This window comes from Pinus tabuliformis, chromosome Q, assembly GCF_031772625.1.
Source record: "Pinus tabuliformis cultivar Carrire ecotype Pingquan chromosome Q, CPIR1, whole genome shotgun sequence".
Taxonomy (NCBI): domain Eukaryota; kingdom Viridiplantae; phylum Streptophyta; class Pinopsida; order Pinales; family Pinaceae; genus Pinus; species Pinus tabuliformis.
This window is the reverse complement of record NC_142296.1, coordinates 588,669,696-588,690,677: the sequence shown is the minus strand read 5'-3', so window position 1 is coordinate 588,690,677 and position 20,982 is coordinate 588,669,696.

Below are 20,982 nucleotides of genomic sequence, written 5' to 3'. Positions count from 1 at the left end.
GGAGGCAAGCCACTAGGATTGATAGGGATTGCCTTGCCAAATAGGAGTAAAAGGAGAATTCGCCCAGCCATTTCCTGGAAAAGATTATGTTGGCCAGGATGTCATAGGGAATGGTGGGCTCTACCAATTTGGGTAGTAATATTGGCCTTGCCAGGCTACCCCAAGTTTCTGTTGTTGATTAAACTATGAGGAAGGAAAGAATTGGGGTGCATCTTGTGACATACCTATAGGTTTAGCTTGCCACTTTCAATGCTAGTTCATCAGATATACCGGTTCTGTTTCTTCCTCTGCTTCTTTGAATACTACTTTCAGCCCTAGTAATGATGGACATTGTTCAATGTCATGATATTTGGAATAGATAGTGCACGTATGCACCATGTCTAATAGGCAATCCCGTTGGCTGTGCTTCTTTTGACAATGTAGGCAGAAGATGGCCAAATTTTGTTCTATTAAGGCTTGTTTTTATTCAGCCTGTAGGACATTCAACTATGTTGTAAGAGTGCCCAGGATGTCCATCTTAAAATCTTCCAGGAGGTTGTCGATCTCCATTTGTGTTACACCTCCACTATGTGGATTGCTTCCTTTGCTCATGGGATCTCCGCTTCCTGCTCCTGTGCGTGTGCTTCCTCGCAAACAAATAATACACAAATGAATAATTTCATCATAATCTTCCTGAGAAATATCTCCTTTTCCATTAAATTTATAGTTTCTACCCATTCCTATTTCATTCCTTTAATTAAGATAGCTCTTAGGACTTCTTTTGGTAGGCTGGTGTGTGGAAACCTATGCAAATTATAATTAAATCATTCTAGATATTCTTCTAGTGTTTCATTATCTTTTGCAGTCATCTTAAAAATATCATCTTTCAGTTCCCTAGTTTTACAAAAGTCCTGGTATCTTTTGAGGAATGAGGTTTTCATCTCGTCCCGAGAATTGATATTTCGTCCACCTAGACCCATAAACCATCTTAAAGCTACTATGTTAGGCCCCTATACGACTAGTGTAACCCCTTATTGTTATTATTACAACCCACTTATTATATTGATGTACCCATGTAGTGCCCATATTGTTACTGTTGTGCCGCATAGAAGCCCACTATTGTTATTATTGTGCCCTTACATTATTATTGTTATGTCGGCTATGATTATGTTATGACTCCTTAGACTCCTATATATAGAAAGGAGGTATTTTCATTTGTATCATCCAAGAATTTCTCATTTATGTAATGTAAATGAGGTTGCTCCCTCGAAGAGGCTGAATTCTAAGGCGTGGATCTCTCTTTTCTATCTTTTTATGAGCTGGTTTCATAACATTTGGTATCAGAGGTTTGGATTCTAGGGTTTCACTGCTCCAAACAGGTCATCATGGCATTTTCGCTATAACTTTTTTTCTAGGATGTTTCAGAAGCTAAAAAAAAAAACCCATTTGATAAGAAGTGGCACTGAATCTTGGATCCAAATTTCAGAGCTTTTCACGCTATATTTGCGGAGAGATGATCTGAGGAAGTTGGTCTTTTTGCAGACTCCTGAATTACATTCCAAACAGGTGACCTAGATAAAATCGTCATAACTTCCTCTTTGAGCATCAGATTGAAATTTCATAAGAAGGTACAGAAAGAGGACAGACTGTAGTTTCTTGTATATAGTTTTTAGAGCCAAATGTCGAAACAGTGACACGTGGCACTTCATACAAGTTTTCTCTTCTGGAAAGGTCTATAATCAGGTCATCTTGGGAGATTGTGCATAACTCTTTCTTGGAGAATCCAATTTGGATCAGACTAGTGGCATTGGAAAGAGGACACAGAGGGCTACTACAGGTCACAATTTCAGAACTTAAAGATCTGAAAGTACAGAGTTACAGTCGTTTCAAGATCGAGCTCCTAAAATCAAGAAAAAGCAAGATGAGGAAGTTTGATGGCAAGGATCTGGTAAATTGGATACTTTAGATGGAGTAATATTTTGATCTACATGGTGTACCACTATTACAAAAGGTATGTATTGCATCTTTATATTTAGAACCGGATCAATTTTTATGGTATGAAGGGATTTGTTCTCATAAAAAACTTGTTACGTGGTCAATTTTCACAGAAGAAATGATAGCACATTAGGAGGATACGAAGAGCAACACCTTCTTTAGAGCAACACCACAATAATTGGAAAGAGTAAAAGGGCCTTGTGACATAATGGAAAGCAAAATTATGGAAACCAGGAAGCATACTCCTCACAACTATAAGGATGGAAGTGTTGTTTCTCCTAGCCTTCCACAACCTACAAGGGTTACACCACAACAATTGGAAGAAAAAAGAGAAAAAGGGCTTTGTTACAATTGTGATAGCAAATGCACTAAAGGTCATAAGTGTGCTGAGAAGAAAATATTTTACATAGAATATGAAGAGGAGGAAGAAAAGGATCAAGAAACATCAAAAGAAGAAGATATACGCTAGGACCCCACCCCAGAGAAAGAAGAAATGAATCAGACGATATCTTGTAAAGCATTGGCAAGAATTACCACTCCTCAAACTCTCAAGATAGAAGGACATATCGAGAAGAAAAAGGTACAAGAAGTGAAAGATCACATCGAGAAAGAAGAAATGAATCCAACCATATCTTGTAATTCATTAGTCGAAATTACCACTCCTCAAACTATCAAGATAGAAGGACATATCAAGAAGAAAAATGTTCAAGAAGTGAAAGATCACATTGAGCATCAAGAAGTGAATCCGACCATATCTTGTAAAGGATTGGAAGAAATTACCACTCCTCAAACTCTAGAGATAGAAGGACATATCAAGAAGAAAAAGGTTCAAGTAGTGAAAGATCACATTGAGCATCAACAACAAGTTCTCCAACTTTTAAAGGATAACGCCACTTCGGTGCAAAATCAACCGAAACAACAGGTAGATCAACATTGTAGTGAAAAATGTTTTGATGTAGGTGATTGGGTATTTTTACTGCTACATCTCAAGCAAGCTATTTATGAGAAGGAAATGTTGGCAATACTACATGCACTTAAAAAATGGCGACCTTACCGAATGGGAAGACTCTTCAAGGATGAGGATGTGGAAGCATTGTTTTGTGCTATTTCTATTATCCAACTAGATTGGATAAACAAAGCAAGGGATGAATGGAAGAATGACGAAGAAGTATGGCCACTTATTCAAAAGTTGCAAAAGATGCCAATTCAAACAATATTGCTATAAATTGAAGAGGAAGGAGAAATAATATTGGAACCTGGAGCAGTCACAGAAACAAGAACCCGACAGCTACAAAATCGATCAATTTCAGAGTATCTCATCAAGTGGAAGAACTTAACCGTTGAAGATTCCACATGGGAGGACAAGAATTTTATACAGAAGCATCAAGAACTACTCAACCATTGAGGACAATGCTTTTTGAAGGAGAGGGGTATGTTAGGCCCCTATACTACTAGTGTAACCCCTTATTGTTATTAGTACAACCCACTTATTATATTGATGTACCCATGTAGTGCCCATATTGTTACTATTGTGCCCCATAGAAGCCCACTATTGTTATTATTGTGCCCTTACATTATTATTGTTATGTCGGCTATGATTATGTTATGACCCCTTAGACTCCTATATATAGAAAGGAGGTCTTTTCATTTGTATCATCCAAGAATTGCTCATTTATGTAATGTAAAGGAGGTTGCCCCCCCAAAGAGGCTGAATTCTAAGGCGTGGATCTCTCTTTTCTATCATTTGTGAGCTGGTTTCATAACATACTCCTTTCAAAGTGGAAGTGAATAGTTTTAGCTTTTGGGGGTCGGTGGTATAGTCATATCCTCTACAAAGGACGTCAAACTCAAACAAGAAAGCATTAGGATCCTCTGTGATCATCCCATGGAAATTTGGGATGCTTTGAAGAGGAATAGCCTTCATGGGAGCATTGGCCACTTGGTCGACTATGGGGTACTCTAATGTCGAGGTTTGACCTTGGGGTGGTTGGTCTGCCATTTGGTCCAAGATGTGCCAATAATATTTAGGGACTTCAAGGGGTGGTTCTTGAGTAAGTAGAGAGTTAGCAACCCAGGTTGGCTTTGGAGCACTACCTAGGTCTGGGATCTCAGGAGATCCTTGTTCACATAGTTGTGGTTCTACCTTACCAACCCCACTAGTTTCTCCTTTTCCATCTCTTAAGATACAAGATTTTCCCTCTTGTAGAGGATCAGAATGTAAACTTATTGTAGCTTGAAGACTCTGTTATGATCCTCCTACTTGGCTTTGAATCTTAGCGTAAGCTGCAGATGGTGAGATTGCTTCTTAAGGGATAACAATAAAACTCTTTCTAATTATAGCCTGGAATCCTACTGACGCTTGAGACTCTGATCTTCTTACTATTTCGTCTGTAAAGGAAATTCTCCCAAGGTTCACCGATCCTTTGGGTTTTGTGGGTTTTGGTGGAGGATTCTGCTCTTTTTCTATTTTTCTATTCCTAGTCATTCATAAAAACAAATTCCTATTTAACCTCTAAGATTTTGCTGAAAAGCGGGCAGGTAAGCAAGCACTTTACTTGTTAGGCACGCAGGTTCTTACCTTCCATTTTTAAAACCCAATTCTTTCACAGTAAAAATAAAAACAATCACTTGAAACACTGTCCCCGGCAACGACGCCAAAATGTTGCCTCACTAAGATGTCTTTTTACAGAAAATCTCAATCCCTACATTAGATGTCAACTCGAGGTAAGTCTTTTTATCTCAAGAGTGTCAGCACAGTATATGCAGTGAATCTAGAGGTTATCTAATGATGAATCGTTGCAATCACTAATGACTAATTCTTCAATTTAATTCACATAACTCTAGAAAGAACTAACTATGGAAGAAATACTCTTAACACACTCTGCAATTCTATGCAACTTGTTCCGAAATCAATTGAAACTGAATGCAAATAAGAATCACATTTCAGATTGTTCAAATAGACTTAAGGCTAAATCACTCAATCAAGGAAAGAAACTATAACTATTGAACATCATTGTTAATCTATAGCAATCCAAATTAACCAAAAATCTCAATTGAACAACAAATGGTAATTGAACAACAATCGGTAATTGAACAGTAAGAAGAAATTGAACAGCAAGAACGCATACAACAAAATATAAAATGATCTATATTTCAACCTGTGGAAATTAATTGGAACTATCTCTAGGATCTATGATAACATCACTCGAAATGAACAAAAATTTGCTATTAACACTAATTCACTCATTCCAATCAAAGCATTACTTAAGTATGTCACATGGCTTCACTCTGAATCTAATTGAACAATAATATGAATCAATATCACAAATATTTACGATAAATGAAATAACCAATGACTGAACATTAATCAAATAGAAAAGACTAAATAGAAAGACTATAACACAAGGAAGTAGTAGAAATTCTCGTGACCGGGCCCAGAGTCGCCAGAAGCCTCCACTTAATAAGAACTCAGAATATAAATATGTATCAAACGCAACCTTCTTTCATTAATGCAAGTACCAGCTTACAGAGTCACTGAGATAACAACGTTATACATTTTCAATAAGAATTATTACAGATTATCAAATTCTGAACTGTCTCTAATTTCCTTTCAACCCTATATATAACATAAAAGAGTAACTAGATAAAAGTGAATTCTCATGATCAAGGGATCCTGAGGATTTCGCAATACATAATCTGATCATGTGATAAAATAGCATTGTTCAGGCTGATCTCCCGCTGCCTTGTCTGCTAAAGACATTGTAGTTTCCCTTTTATGGCCTCATGTTGTTCTGTCAACCGAACAACTTTTGCCCAGTCCGCATCTTCTGCATACAAAGAAAGAAAGAAATCAGTTTCTTATGCTAGATTTTCCTATTTTGTCACCAAATGATTTCATCCAACTTTTGTTTTTATCCTTATTTTAATCTATAAACAGAGATAAAGGTTAAATAAAGCAATTTATGAAGAGAAATCATACCTTTTTCCTGACCCAACAATGTGGGTGAAGCAGTTCGCCGGTTGGGTGAACATTCGTGCAAAATAGTTTTATGCATGTGACAGCAGTGAGATTGCAATGAAAACTGAAACAGAGCTAGGACAAGATAGTATACATGTAAATGATAGCAAGTGTTTAAAGAAATCAAGAAAACAACACTCACACAAGTGAATACATAAAAAGCAACAAAAATGCTGAAAAAGACAAGTTGAGACCACTCACCCCTGAATAGCTGAGCCGGATGTATCAAAGAGTCTTTGATTTGCTGTGGGATGTCAAAGCTCCAAGATCAATGTTAAAGAATGAGTTCTGATGCATCAAATAAATAAGTTTGGGCTCATGAAGCGCATGCCACAAATCTAGGAAAAAACGACACTTGGAGGGAAACTTCTAAAACAACTTTGCATGTAACCCCCGATTACTAAAAATAGCTCCCTGAATCATGGGATGCCTTTGCATGTTTCCTTTTGCTATTCAGGGAAGAGCAATTCATGCATGCATGCAAGTCAAGTTTCCATGGTTCCGGGTGGAACTGGTCCACTAAACTGCTCATGCATACAACTGCTCATCTGCTTGAGAAAAATGCACATTTTTGGCTGGGATTTAGGCTGACTGCCTAGGAGGTTTGCACAATTTCTGGGTAGAGCAACTGACTGCTGCCCAGATTTGTGAAAATTTTGGGCTAAGAAGCTCTACTAAGGAAATTTTCACAATTTCTACTGTGAGTGTTGGCTAGCAGAATTGCGCAATTCTAGAGCTGCGCAGGCTGCCAGATAGAATTGTGCAATTTCTGGAGGGAATGTTGGTTTCCCTCTAGAAATGCACATTTTTCTTGGGGAAGATGCTCAGCCTATAGCTAGACCAAGTTTGGGTGAACAACCTATGAGGAGAATGCATCATGCTGTCCTCGAAAAGCTCCCTTTGTGCATGAAAAACACTGAAGCTTGTGTACTTGACGAAGCAAGACAAGGTGTTGTGAAAGGTTGGTAGGGAGGCTCCAAAATGGGCTAAGGAAAAATTTTGGAGGGTGATTTTAGCTGCTACAACAAATTCTTAACTCAGCATATATCATAAATTGAATCAATAACCAATCATAACCTATGTGAGTGATCAGGGAATCTCACAAACGATATCATAATAGACATGATTAGGAAAGAACATTTGATGTTTATTGAATAAAGAGGAGAACAAACTTACAACCTTACTTCCTTGATGTTACAAGCCTCTTCCCATGATCTCCAACCTTCTCCTTCCATGAAAATCCTTCTAGCCCTATTTCTGTAGCATAAGCCTACCTTCAATGGTCGTCCCCAATCCTCTGGCCTCTATTTGATTTATAGGCCAAGAGGAGGAGGTTTGGGATCCTCTTCCTAAGGGATGAGATCCAAAAATGGTTGGATAGAGGATCCACAAAGAGAGGGAAGTATCTCCATGATGGGAGGGATCAGGGTTCAGTAAGAATCAATTCAAAGTTGTTATTTGGGAAAGATTCAACTAACAAAGCTTCTAGACTTTACTTTTTATTTTTTACTAGCGTTGAGTCATGTGCGCAGGCCATAGTGTAACACAGAGAGCACTTTTGGGAAGACTTTAAATTTCGCTTCTACATATGTTCAGACATTGACTAGGGAACTACACAAGCAGTCAAAAATAGGTTTTTGGGCCTTGAGATCCAGGAATTCCATTCTCTTGGGGATTGTTTAGGTTCTAACCTTGCAGGGGGATGCTTTGGAACACTTTGATGGATAGTGAAATATCCAAACTATTGGTCATTTGCCTAATGTGACAAAATGATGTGTAACATATTGCCCCCTAAAGTTCAAATTCAAAAAACATGTTTGAATACTTTATCATGCTAAGGTTCAAGTTAGAGACCATAGTTGGAGACCTGAAGCAATAAATAAAATGTTACAATGCAATATAAAATCATTGCTAAGGTAGAAATTCCCATACTCATAACATAAATGTCTCAGAGAACTAGTACAGAAATACATCTAAAGATCCATGTCAACAGAAGACATAGTATGGATACAACCATCAATGGATCTATGTTTACAGTCATGAATATTTAATAATTCCACATAGCTTGGATGGATGAAACTAGATCCAGGGTCTTAATCTCCATCTTTGAATCCATAGTAAAAATCTAACCATGTGAGTGGGTGTTTCATAGTCAAACATGGTATAAACCACTTGATTACCGGTAAATGATGTAAATTATTAACAAGTGCGAGAGGAACCACCAATAATGACAATGGTTCTCGAGGTACTTCTAGTACAATTTATAAAGTGTGAAAATATGTCCTGAAGTCGAACACTCATAGAATCATTCGATCGAAGGTCAATGATGAGAACTTGTCGTCAAAGATGAGAAACTTTCAATTAAGGCATGTGAGCTCCAAGGTACTAAAGAAGGTTTCTAGATCAACTTCCTAGATAGTGATTTGAAGTCGATAGGAAGTGACCAGTCAAAGGAGGGCCTATGAAACAAAATTGAAGTCAGTCTTTGAGGAACAACAATTTCAAGTAATCCAAGACTGAATCATGGATGATCGACATGATTGAAGGCTAAAAATTGTAAGGTAATTTTGACTGAGGTTGAACTTCTCTTGAACATATTGGCGACACGAAATTTTGACTTGGAAACATTTGACTGTAAAATAAGACCAAAAACTAGTTTCAATACTTTCAATGAGGTATGAAAAATTCAGAGGAAAATGGATTCCCAAAACCAGACATAGAGGTGATGGAGTGTCATGTTCAAGAGTGACATAGTGTCTTCTGTAATACAAAAACAGACGTTCTTTCCCAATTTCCCCCACCATTACTCACAAGTACCTCTTTATTTTTTGCAAACTTGAGGAGGATAACATATGCTTGTCCTTTAAGCTCATCCTTTGGATGATTCCTTTTGAGTATTTTCAACAAACTCTAGGAAGGAGTGGTTCGGTCTCATCATGATTGATAAGTACTACACTCTCCAAGTTTTACGAGTCCAATGAAGAGGTAAATCGATGTCGTTTTCATGTTTAAAGAGTTTGAAAAGACACAAAAATAAAACTCATTTAGTTCTTTCAACATAAAATTTTAATGAACCCGGAGAAAGTAAAGCTCGATGTTTTTCATTTTTAAGAAGTCAAGAGAAAAAAATAAGTAAACTTTGCAGTGTCATTTTTCGTAAATTTAGTCTCTCAAGCCCTAAAATAGGTAAAATAATGCAGGAGAGAACTCTATTGACCCTGATTAGTCAATGTATACCTTCTTTGTAAATATTCTAGTTCAATCCATAAAAGGGGTAAACGTATACTGAATAGATGACAGTTCATTTACTTTTACGAGTTTGAATAGTCAAGTACTCGGCAATACTTTCATGTTTAGGGAGTTTGAAAAGGGCTTAAAGAGAATTCCTAGTTTCATTTTTTTGTAAGTTTTTAGTGAGTTCGAGAAAGTGATAAAAATGTACTAACCACCAAAATGATTCATTTTCGTAAATAACCTATGTTCTGCACATTTAAACTTCAAAATTATAGGCACTGCTAAAAAAAATATAGTAAAAACATTATAAAATTTGGATTTTTTAGGCTAATAGGCAAGAAAATAATATTTTAATTGGCCTAAAAAACTCATAAAAATACAAAAAGTGAAAAAAAAACTTTTACCATTTGTGTTTTTTACCATTTAAGAGTGATTGAGTGCATTTTCCACCAAAAACTTTAGAGGTGGATTCTTGGAAAATGGTGTACCAAATCACGAGTCGCTTTCTCCAGGTAAACAATCTCTCTAATATCTTATTTTTTATTGCTTTCATTTTTCTTTTCACTGTGCATTAAGTTTTTTGGAGGGTTTTATTAATTATAAAATCGTCCTCATTGTGCACAGTCTCTCTTCATCAGGTCCACAAACACCAAACTGATTTTTTACATGTAAAATCAATATTTGCATGGTTTCTAAAGCTAGAACCATGCAAATATGCACTGGTCTTAAAAGGTGGCTATGCACAATGCTAAGGGATTTGAAAAAATAAAATAAAAAACCAAAATTTCTTTGCAAAAATAATCACAATGCTTTCTAATTATCTTCCTTGTTTATTTGTAAGGTTTTGATCTACAAACATGGAGTGGAGGGAGATAGAACATGAAGAATAGGTAGCATCTTTGAACCATACAAAAACATTACAAGCTTTGAGAGGTTGTGTCCTATACAAATTTTTCGTAATCTCAAGCAAGAATGCCTAGCTAGATTTGCTGGAATGGATGGTGAGAAAATGGAATGTGCAGGAAGAGTGCTTCTTGATTGGGGATAACAAAATCATGATAGATGTTGATGACATATATTTCTTGACTAGACTCTCATGCCGTAGAGTTGAAATTTTTTTGTGTGGGCATAGACGAGGTGGTGAAACAACTGCCACTTACTTAGTGCAACATTTTTCTCTAGGGTCTGAACTCAAAGATGGACGCATTAGTATCAAAACCATTGACATGATTCCTTTGAGGATTATTGCCTTTATTGTTGCACGATTATGTGGGAGTGCACCACTTCACTTACCCACCAAGGCTAAGATGCATATTTCTTTAGAGTGATTGCATCCTATGATATTCAAATAGTGTGAAGGGAAAGTTTCCAACCTCAAAGGGTAACTAACTAGAGTGAAAACTGGAAAACTCAAAAAAATTTGGTATGGTGCCATTGTGATCTCGTTCGCTCTAGAGAGGATCCCCCTAATTTATCTGTCGGTAGCCATAGATGTAGGAGGACCGCAAGATCCTCATATGTTGAAATAGGTTACATTGATGCCTTTCCATGGGGTGCTGATGGCCGAACTATTCATTATACTCCTGATTTCTTTTGATGATTGGAACAACATATCATTATGATCGAGGACTTTCCATATGTGGACATGGATTACACTAGTCATCCATATATCCAAATACCAACTGGACTGCAATGGGGTGACCTAGGTATAAATTTCACAGTCTTTTCTTTTTGTATTTTTCAATTTTTATTTTCTTTTGGCATCCAAAACTAACTATTTGAAATAATCATGTAGATGTGGGCGCGGTGAGACCAGCGGGACAATGCTAATTTGACAAATGCACTGAGCAGCCAAAAACTCCCACAATACAAAACCTCGATGCAATAGAGGCTTTGTCTGAGATGGAGCACAACCTAGAGAGGTTGACCCTAGATAACCTATATGTCTGGATTGATGAATTTCCTCTTTGTTACCAAAGGCACACCATGGGGGTTCCTAGACCGATTAGTCATCTACTATGACAAGTATCTTGCGCCATCATCTACTACCATGATCATCATGTGTAGCTTCTTGTCATAGGGGTAGATTCTTTTTTATGTATCAGAATATTCATATAATAAAGGCCATGGGGCCTCATATCTTGAATGACATTTTGTAAAGACACACTTTTTACAGACATTTTGACTAATGAAAACTACCACTTTTATCTCAGTTTATCTTGTACAATATATGGATGAATATCATTTTATCTTTCTTAAAGATGTTACAAATGTCATTTTAACACATAATTAGCCAATGGATGAGTAATCAAGTGTAACAAAATATAAGCAAGAAAAGTAGCAGAAAATTGTAAAAAGATACCAAAAAAATGTCACAAACAAAACGTGATAGCAATTTATAATGTACCCATAGAGAGGGACATGCCCCTGGAACTTTTTTTGATCTTCTTAAGCAAATGATAAATTACTATTAGGTAGATGAAATGAAGGTTTATTGATAAAATCAAATAAAAGACTCAATTTAAAGGGGGAATTGTTTCATTTTCAACGAGGTCGAGGTAGAACTATGCTCATGTAAAATTATTGCATTTTTTAGCGAGGTTTACATATTAAAGAACGATCCTCACAAAAAATTGTTTCATTTTTTATTGAGGTTGATATAGTAAAGAACCAACCTCAAAAACACTCATTTCATTTTTTAACGAGGTTGACACAGAAAAAGAAGCTTCCTCTCAAGAATTTGTTTCATTTTTTAACGAGGTTGACACACTAAAATAACCATCCTCATAGCCAATTGTTTCTTTTTTTTAACGAGATTGACACAGTAAAAGAACTATCCTCATGGGCATTTGTTTCATTTTTAACGAGGTTGACCTAGTAAAAGAAACATCCTCATATGGGTTTTCTTCATTTTTTTAATGAGGTTGACACAGTAAATAACGATCCACATAGGCAATGGTTTCATTTTTTAACGAGGTTGACATAGTAAAAGAAACATCCTCATGGTGACCTGGATCATGGCTTCCATTTGGAAGAAACATATACCAAGGGATACTTTCCATCCATATCTTCCAATAGTTCTTCCTCGGAAGGAATAATAACTCTCTTGAAAGAGTACATGAGAAGAGATGTAAAAGGGGTAAGAAATTCAATTTCAAATTCCCCCATTAAAGGGTACACCATGTCAATTACGGATTTGATTCAAAAGAAGTTGATAAAATAGTGTCAGGATCTCTTACATTGGTAACTAAAGGCATGGGATAGGTTGCCACATAATTAAATGATAGTGAAGTAGATACCAATTGCATATAAGGAGAATTTAGGGATTCCAGGTGGTTGGTAATCAAGTTAACACCAACGAACGAAAGTTGGTCAATAATCACAATGTTTCCATTCTGAGGGAAATACATCACTTGAAAGATGGTGGACATGACAACTTCGATGGCATAGACATAGTCTCGCTGAAGGAGAAAATTGAAATTCAAGGGGCCTTGGACTACCATAAGATCAATAAATACAATTTTTCCTTCCAGAGTAATAGGTAACTTAGGAAGGATCCCTAAAGGTTAATTAATTGTTTTCTTAAAAGCCAAAAGATTCTATGTAATAGGCACAAGTGGAGGGGAACCTAAAGCTTTCCAAGTAGATGAGGATAAAATACTAACATAAGCACCTTCCTTAACGTTTGTGTGATAGACATTATTACCATACACTTTCACAATGATTTGGAAAGGGGTGGAAGAAGGAAGACGAGGTCATGTCAGTATACTCCAATAAAAGGAAATAGCCTCATTACTTGGAGGGGGTTCAATGGAAATAGGTGAAATGCCCCCATGTGTAGAAGAATCTAAAGTAACAAGAAGAACCTAAGAGTTATTAATTTCACTCTCTAAAAAGAGAGTGGGATCGCCCGAGGATGGAATCGAGTCAATCAGTTGATCAACCAATGGCTCATCAACCTGAGTGATATGTGTTTCTCTCCAATGGAAGAGTGGTATTACCTGTACTTGGAATTAGACCAATCACTACATTAACTGACGATAGGTTGGGATAAATTTTATGGTAACCATTTGGAAGTTGTTGCTGTGAAACAATAGATTTTTCCAACAATTTTGAGGTTTCATCCATATGAGGGCAAAGGTGACTATGATGAGCCCCTTTGCATAACCTACAAGGAAACCTAACTTTACCCTTTTTCTCAAGAACCTGAAAATCACTAGTCGATGGATCAAAAGTAAGTTGATAAGAATTTTCTAACCATACTTCCAAGACCTTAGGAATACGAGGAAAATTGATAAGGAAGTGGTCACCATTACAAATATTGCAAGGTATCGGGGCTTGCGATGAATGTTGGAAGTTTCATCAACATTACCAACACTTACAACCATGATTTCTTGGTTGACATCTGTCTTATCTTACTTCTTCTTCTTCTTCCTTTTCTTCTTCTTCTTAGTCACCTAGTTACTAGCATCAGGGATTTTACCAAGCTAAGAAGAAGAAAGAGAGGAGGATATCTTGGGTGAAGAAGGTAAAGGGTCAACATGAGGTTGGTGATGTTGAGATGGTGAACTTAGTTGAGGTGGAATAGTTTGGCTGTTTGGGATTAAATAAGCTAAAAAAAACCATAGCAGTAAACCTATCATGAATCCGGGAAATGACAACGTAGCCATATAAGGAGGATCGACATTTGCAAAGTCAGAGAGAGGACTAGGATTCTCATTAAAAGGGGGTTCTTTATCAGTAAATTCCAGCATTGTTTCCATTAGATTAACCTTAGATAAATTTATTATCAATATTAACAATTCATAATCAAAATCGACACCTAAGGTCTGTAAAAAGTAAAAATAAGCAAATAACACATGCTAGTAAATCTAAGGAATCAAACCATGAAAACAAATCACATTGAAATCACTAGTTAGTGATGAAAACCAACTTTGAATAGATCAATGTGAAAAGTGAATAAAGATAGAGTGGGTGGAACTAGTTATGCTGACAACCTGTTGGAATAGCCTCCAAAAAGGTACAAGTGAGTCTAGCCAAAATTTGTTCTAGGTACAGTAGAGACTTCCCCTCCATCATCACATTGGGTAATAGCCCTAATATTAAGGTCTCTAAGGTTACCACTTAAAACAATTTAACTTGGGGGCAGTTGCAGATCAAACATACACACAAGGGAAGAGTAACAAAGCTCAATCTCGTTGAAAGTTCCTCAACATGGTTAATCTGAAGTTGACTCCCAAGTACCTTTCGACACCATTTTTAATACACGTAAATCACTCTACCATAACTAATTAATTGGGGTCAATCACTCCATTGGTTCCGATATGATCTCATGCTTAACTCCTTTGTAATGGGAGCTTCCCAGACCCAAATTGTAGTAAATGGATTTAATCCCTATGGAAAGATTCTAATGTTTGTTTATAGCTTTGGAAATTTAACTCACTACCCTATTCTAAAGCCTTACAACCTGATCTAAAGTAGGTGGAATAGAGCCCTAAAATAATAAAAATTTCTAAATTGATTTTATTAGTGTTGTTTTTTAAAATTGTTACTTACTAAAAGCCTAAAGGGTAAATTGATGTGAAACTGATGGTGTTATGACTTGACTCAAAACTTTAATGCAATCGAACATGATATTGTAATATTTTCATTTCGATGATTTGTAATGAAAATAAGGGAAGAGGTTTTATTAACTTTTCAAAAATACAAGAATCAATGAATCATTTTGAAGATACAAATCAGGGAGAATGTAGAATACATGATTCTTGGCTTTTCTTTGAGAAATGCAACCCAAATTCCTTAAAATATAAGTTACAAGAAGCAAAATTTTGATCTTAACAACTTCTTACATACCCAAAAACAATCAATGGATTCTTCCTTCAACAAACACAAGCTATAATTTCAAATTGAAATAATGAGTTACAAAAGATTGTGATGTCTCGTAGAGAAAAATGATTAGTACTCACTTTGACAAAACAACAAACTCCCAATCACAAGTGTTGCCTTGAAAAACCATAAAATTTCCTAATACTAATGATTCTTTGCAATTACAAAAACAAAGTACTTAATCTGATATTTTGACATAAAAAAGGACATACTCAAACTATCTCAGAAATGAATAATTTTTCTTTTGATTAATCAAAAATTCACCAAATAAAACCTTAAACCCTAATTTGCAAAATTAAATAATTATTCAAAAATGAAACCAAAAACATCAAAACAAAATAAAGAGGATATTTCCAGAAGGTGAAAAATTCAAACTAAACTCAACAATCAAAAGTTCATGGACTCAGCAATGGGAAAGCTTAAATTAAAAAAAAAAAAAAAAAAAAAAAAAAAAAAATTGCATGTGTGTAGTCAATTAATATGATTCAGTGCATATACGCACTGTTGGAAAAACCTAAGTGCATAGAAATATGCTATGTGCCTAAAGAAAAAGTGCACACAATGAGAAAAATTAAGAATAAAAATGAAAATAAGCCAAACAAACCATAAAATCCAAACTTTCAATATTTCCCAAACACTTAGAGATGGCTATGACAGAAAGGATCAAAAGTCAAAACAAGGAGATGATGGGGAATGAGATGTTCCCTAGTGGAGCTGCAAATTTGTTAGGCATACTAATCCTTCTTACAGGAAAGATGGATCTCCCTAGATCTCAAACAAATTATAGTAACAAACAAGAAAGGAAATTCTACATTTCCTTAGCTTATGATTGATTGAAACAAGTAATATGCAAGGGCTCAGTTACTGGTTTAATGAAATGCTTGTTGAAGTCCTTTTAGTAACTTCCACAATTGGCTTCTCCTTAATGCTTTAGAGTTTGTTCCATTTCTTTCCACAACTTCTCCATGATGTTTCGAAGGAGATCTGCATAGACAGAAACACAAAAAGGATCAAAGCATCCAATATATAAAATGAAAGATAAATTAAATTCTTAACTCATCGTACATCATAAATTGAATTAATAATGAGTCATAACCTATGTGAGTGATATATATCAGAATAGATATGTGGCGGAAAGAACATTTTATTTTTATTGAATAAATAGGAGAACAAACTTACAACCTTATTGCCTTGATGTTACAAGCCTCTTCCCACAATCTCCAACCTTCTTCTTAGATAAAAATCCTTCTAGCCCTATTTCTGCAGCATAACCCTACCTTCAATGGTCCTTCCCAATCCTCTGACATGTGTTTGATTTATAGGTGAAGAGGAGGATGTTTGGGATCCTCTTCCTAAGGGATGAGATCCACAAATGGTGGGATCAGGGATCCATAAAGAGAGGGAAGTAGCTCCATGATGGTAGGGATAAGGCTTGAGTAAGCATCAATTCGAAGTTGTTAGTTGGGATAGATTCGACTAACAAATATTCTAGATTTTACTTTTTATTTTTTACATGCATTGAGTCATCTGTGTAGACCACAGTGTAAGACAAAGAACACTTTTATGAAGACTCCAATGGTCTCTTCTCTGTATGCGCAAAAACTGACTAGGGAACTCTGCAGGTAGTCAAAAATAGTTTTTTTCTCCTTGAGATCAAGGAATTTCATTCTCTTTAGGATTGCTTAGGTTCTAGCCTTCCAAGGGGATGCTTTAGAACACTTTGATGGATGGCGAAAGATCCAAACTGATGGAAATTTTCCTAATGAAAAAAAATGACATGTAACATATCTGTCGAGCATTGAGATGCTAAAGATGAATCTCAATTCATTTTGAGCCACTTCCTATTTCAGATTCGACCCCTTCTATGACCACTTCCAATGTCCCAATATTCTCTTCCTCAACAACTATCTCCCTACTCCATGATTGAGAGGTAAACACATGGTGTGTGTAATTAAGGTCGACCTCTAGGGGACCAATACCTTCATATAATAAGGTTTCCATAAAGCCAACACCATGGGGGAAATATCCTATGTGCAATGAGGGATTGGGAATTAGATTGAAAAAGAACATAAAGTCGTAATATATGATCCAAGAGCTCACAGAAGGAATGAGAGTTGTCATCTTAATGTTAAGGGATGTAATACGGTCAACATGTGTAATTGCATCGAACAGATAACCATATCATCCACCTCTTAAATGCAACATGAGGAAGTAGAGTGGTGGATTTCCCCTCCATCCTCATTCCCCCGTCAGCTGTTATAGGTTTTCACACCCTCATTGGAGGAAAAAATATTTAAGATAATTATAATTTTCATTAAATAACTTAATTAATTTTGTAATTTATATTATAAAAATTTAAAAATATTAAATTTAATATCAAAATCAAAATATTATTATTATTTTATATGCTTTATTAATATTTTATTTGTGGGAGGGAATTGTGCAGATATTGTTGTAGATGCATATGGATTATTACAAGGGATTCTTCTGGCCAAAACAAAGTTAAACATTGAAGATATGATGTTGTTGGGAGATTCACATCTTGTTATTCATCACATGTTCATGGATCTTTTCTTAAGGAATGCAAGTTGTGAAGAATTATTGATTGAATATAAAAGTAGCCTTCTCTACTATTAGATTTTTTCATGTGTTAACAATGAACAATGATGTTGTAGATGATCTTACCAATAAATGTGCAAACTTGGACACATGGATCTGTTATGCAGTGTAAACTTTGTCAGTATCTACACCTCCAAAGACCTTCTATTCTATAGGATAATATGAAAATTAATAGATATTGAGAATAAATAGTTTCAAGAGGGGATAAATATTGTCATGAGGTTACAAGTATAGTTGTTCCTGAAGGATTTTCATAAGGATTTACATTGTAATCAATTGTTGTAGAAGTCGAGATCTAGGTATTGATTTTGACTTAATACAATATTCTCATCATGATATATATATATATATATATATATATATATATCATTTTTAATTGAAACTTGGGGATATATCCATCTGTTGGGAGAAAAGAATCAAATCCTTCCACCATAGTTCAAGTCTTGTTCATGTTGAATATTTTTAATTAATTAATTGATTTACAAATTGAATTTAAAAATAAGTTATAATATTTAAAATATTTTTCTCATGATCATCTAATTATTTTATTAGAGATCACATTTCTTTCTAGTCTTTGATGATAGGTAGATTTCTACTAGAAATGTTGAACAAAATAACTATTATACATGATTGTCTTCTAGGAAAGAAAAACATTTTCAATATAAATAACTATAAAAATCTCCAAACATATATAATTTATAATATTATAAAAAATAAAAATATATAATACCCTTTTACATTATGTGTGAACGGTTTATAAAAAACAACTTATTACTTCCATTTGAAACCGAAATATAGTAAATATGGACTCTCAATAAACAATGCCAAAACATCGTTAACGTGTCGGTAGATAGACAGAATAGAAGCAATCCTAGGAATTTCATGGGGCAAACAGCACGGAAGTTAACATGACAAACGGACCCGAAATACACATAAGTGGTGACTTTATAAGGCTTCGGGTCTGTAAGGGTTGTTAAATCCTGAGCAAGTTTCTCAACAAGGCTGGGATCGCATGCATCTGGGGGATTTCGGGTGGACAACATGCCAGAGGGTTATCCTCCCTGGCGGACCCGAAATCTTTTAGATCGATGACTCATAAAGCTTATCGGGTCCGATTTAAATATTAACAGGTGTGCAGTTAGGCTCTCCGAAATCGATTCCTGACCGTTAGATCTCGGGAGGCAAATCGTATGGTTTGGGTGAGGGCTGGCATAATGGAGGTCTCATGGTTTTGTTTGGTGGGCCCTCGGCCCGGATTGTGGGCCTTTGGCTCGTTTACCAAGGCTCAGTGTGGCTCGAAAAATCTTTGGACCACATCGCCTTCAGGCTTTATGTATATTATGTAACTTGTTTTTAGGATAAAGTGGAATAGAAGGACCTACTCTTATTGCATCAAAAAAAGAAAGAGCCTTTTACTTATGGTTTATAACACCACTTCAATTTAAGTGAGATTAAAAATATATATAAGATCATCTCAACTTAATTGAGGCTGAAAATATAGTATTTGATTGTTTTCTTGTTCCTTCAGTCTTGATGTATATAAGGAACGAGAAATTGATGCGGGAGCATCAACCCAAAGGGAAATTATTGTAAATAATAAGGGTCATGCATTAGTTAATTAGATATTCTCAAATAAAACTAGGAGAGCTTTTAGGCATAAAGGAGTGGATGTGGACATTAAAGTGATAAGGATAGATTTTCTATTTTAGAATAGGAAAAAGATGGAAAAAGACAAAAAGATGATTTTCCATGTGTATGCATTGCATGTAGAGTTAGAGCTTTTAGTTGAGTGATTTTGGGATTTTTTATCATGTTAAGTTTAATAAATTAAGAAGCCTCCAAGGCATTGGGCAGAGAAGAAGAGTGGGAGGAGTGAGTGTGAGAGTAAGAAAGTATTCTCCTTGGAAGCCTTCGGGCAGTTTGTAAAAGGGCCATGCATTTGCATATCTGGCCGTGAATATAACTGTTGTGTGAATATTTATTTTATGTGAATACAAGTATGATTTGCATGGACATGATTGTGGCTAATGAATTCTGAGATAGCGTGAATGGGTTTTATTCTCCGCTTTATTATTTGACTCCACTGCGGATATTGTTTTCCCACGCTTAATAAACTGGTGTGTGTTGAATAATGCGATTGTTTTCTTAGTAGTGAGGGCGCTCTACGTCTTATTATTAATCAGGCCTTTGTAATCCGCATGCGCATTTGCAGTATATTAAATACCGAAATCGTTTCCATAAAACACTGTGACTCCTTGAAGAGCCGCGGTTTCCATAGGGTAACGCCGGTACATGATCATGGACGAGGTTATCTTGCAGATGGCGTAAGTTGCATAAGAGGGTTAAGGCGTGGGATGGAGCTATCGCAAGTGGAATTTGTGTTGACAGAATCTGTATAGAGGAAGGCGGAGATCTTTTGTAAAGTCGAACCGATACTTCTCGCCGATGGGAAGAGGACACTGTAGCAAACACATGTTATGTTCGTGGATTTTGCGTAAGAACCAATCGATCGCTGTCCGTTGGGCTGAATATATGCCTCGATTATGAGGTTGCTGGATATGTATCGATTATGAGATTGCTGCGTTGGCTTATTGCTGGACTGAATTCCCAGAGATAACGGAGAGTTCTGTATGTTACTTGCGCAGCGGAATCATTTGTTATGACTGTTTCAGATTTATAACCGTTGACTGATATACATATAGTTCGGTTGTCTAAAGGATTGAGGCGTGGGACTCCTTGAAGGGAGAGGCTTGAGTTACCTGTGATTAAAACGATATTAACATTTGTTTGTTTGCCATCCGCGTGGAAGATTATGAGTTAAGAGTGCAGGTGATGCGGAGGAACGTAAGTTATTGATTTGAGGCAGCGCACAACGGGACTGGCGACCCTCATATCTATAACTTGCGTACAGGGAGCCTATATATATATATGAAAGCTGCCTATGGTAACTTTGTATCAGAAAAATAACCGTCGAGAGATAACATTTGAGATAAGAGAATTGGGTAAGTGGATATGTATGCGCGTGGCCATTTTTAAATATGTGCGCAAGCCCATTTCTACTATGTTTGTTTTAAGGAAATCGTGAAGAGAATTCAAGCATGGTTTTTTTTTCGTCATGAGATTACAATGATAAGCTTTCAAATTTTCAAGTGTACACCCTAGAGTGTGATGAGGTGCATGGTTTAGATGCACAGTTATCTGAAGATCCTGGTAGTTGTGGCCTAGGAGAGGCCTGGGCTGCATCAGAAATG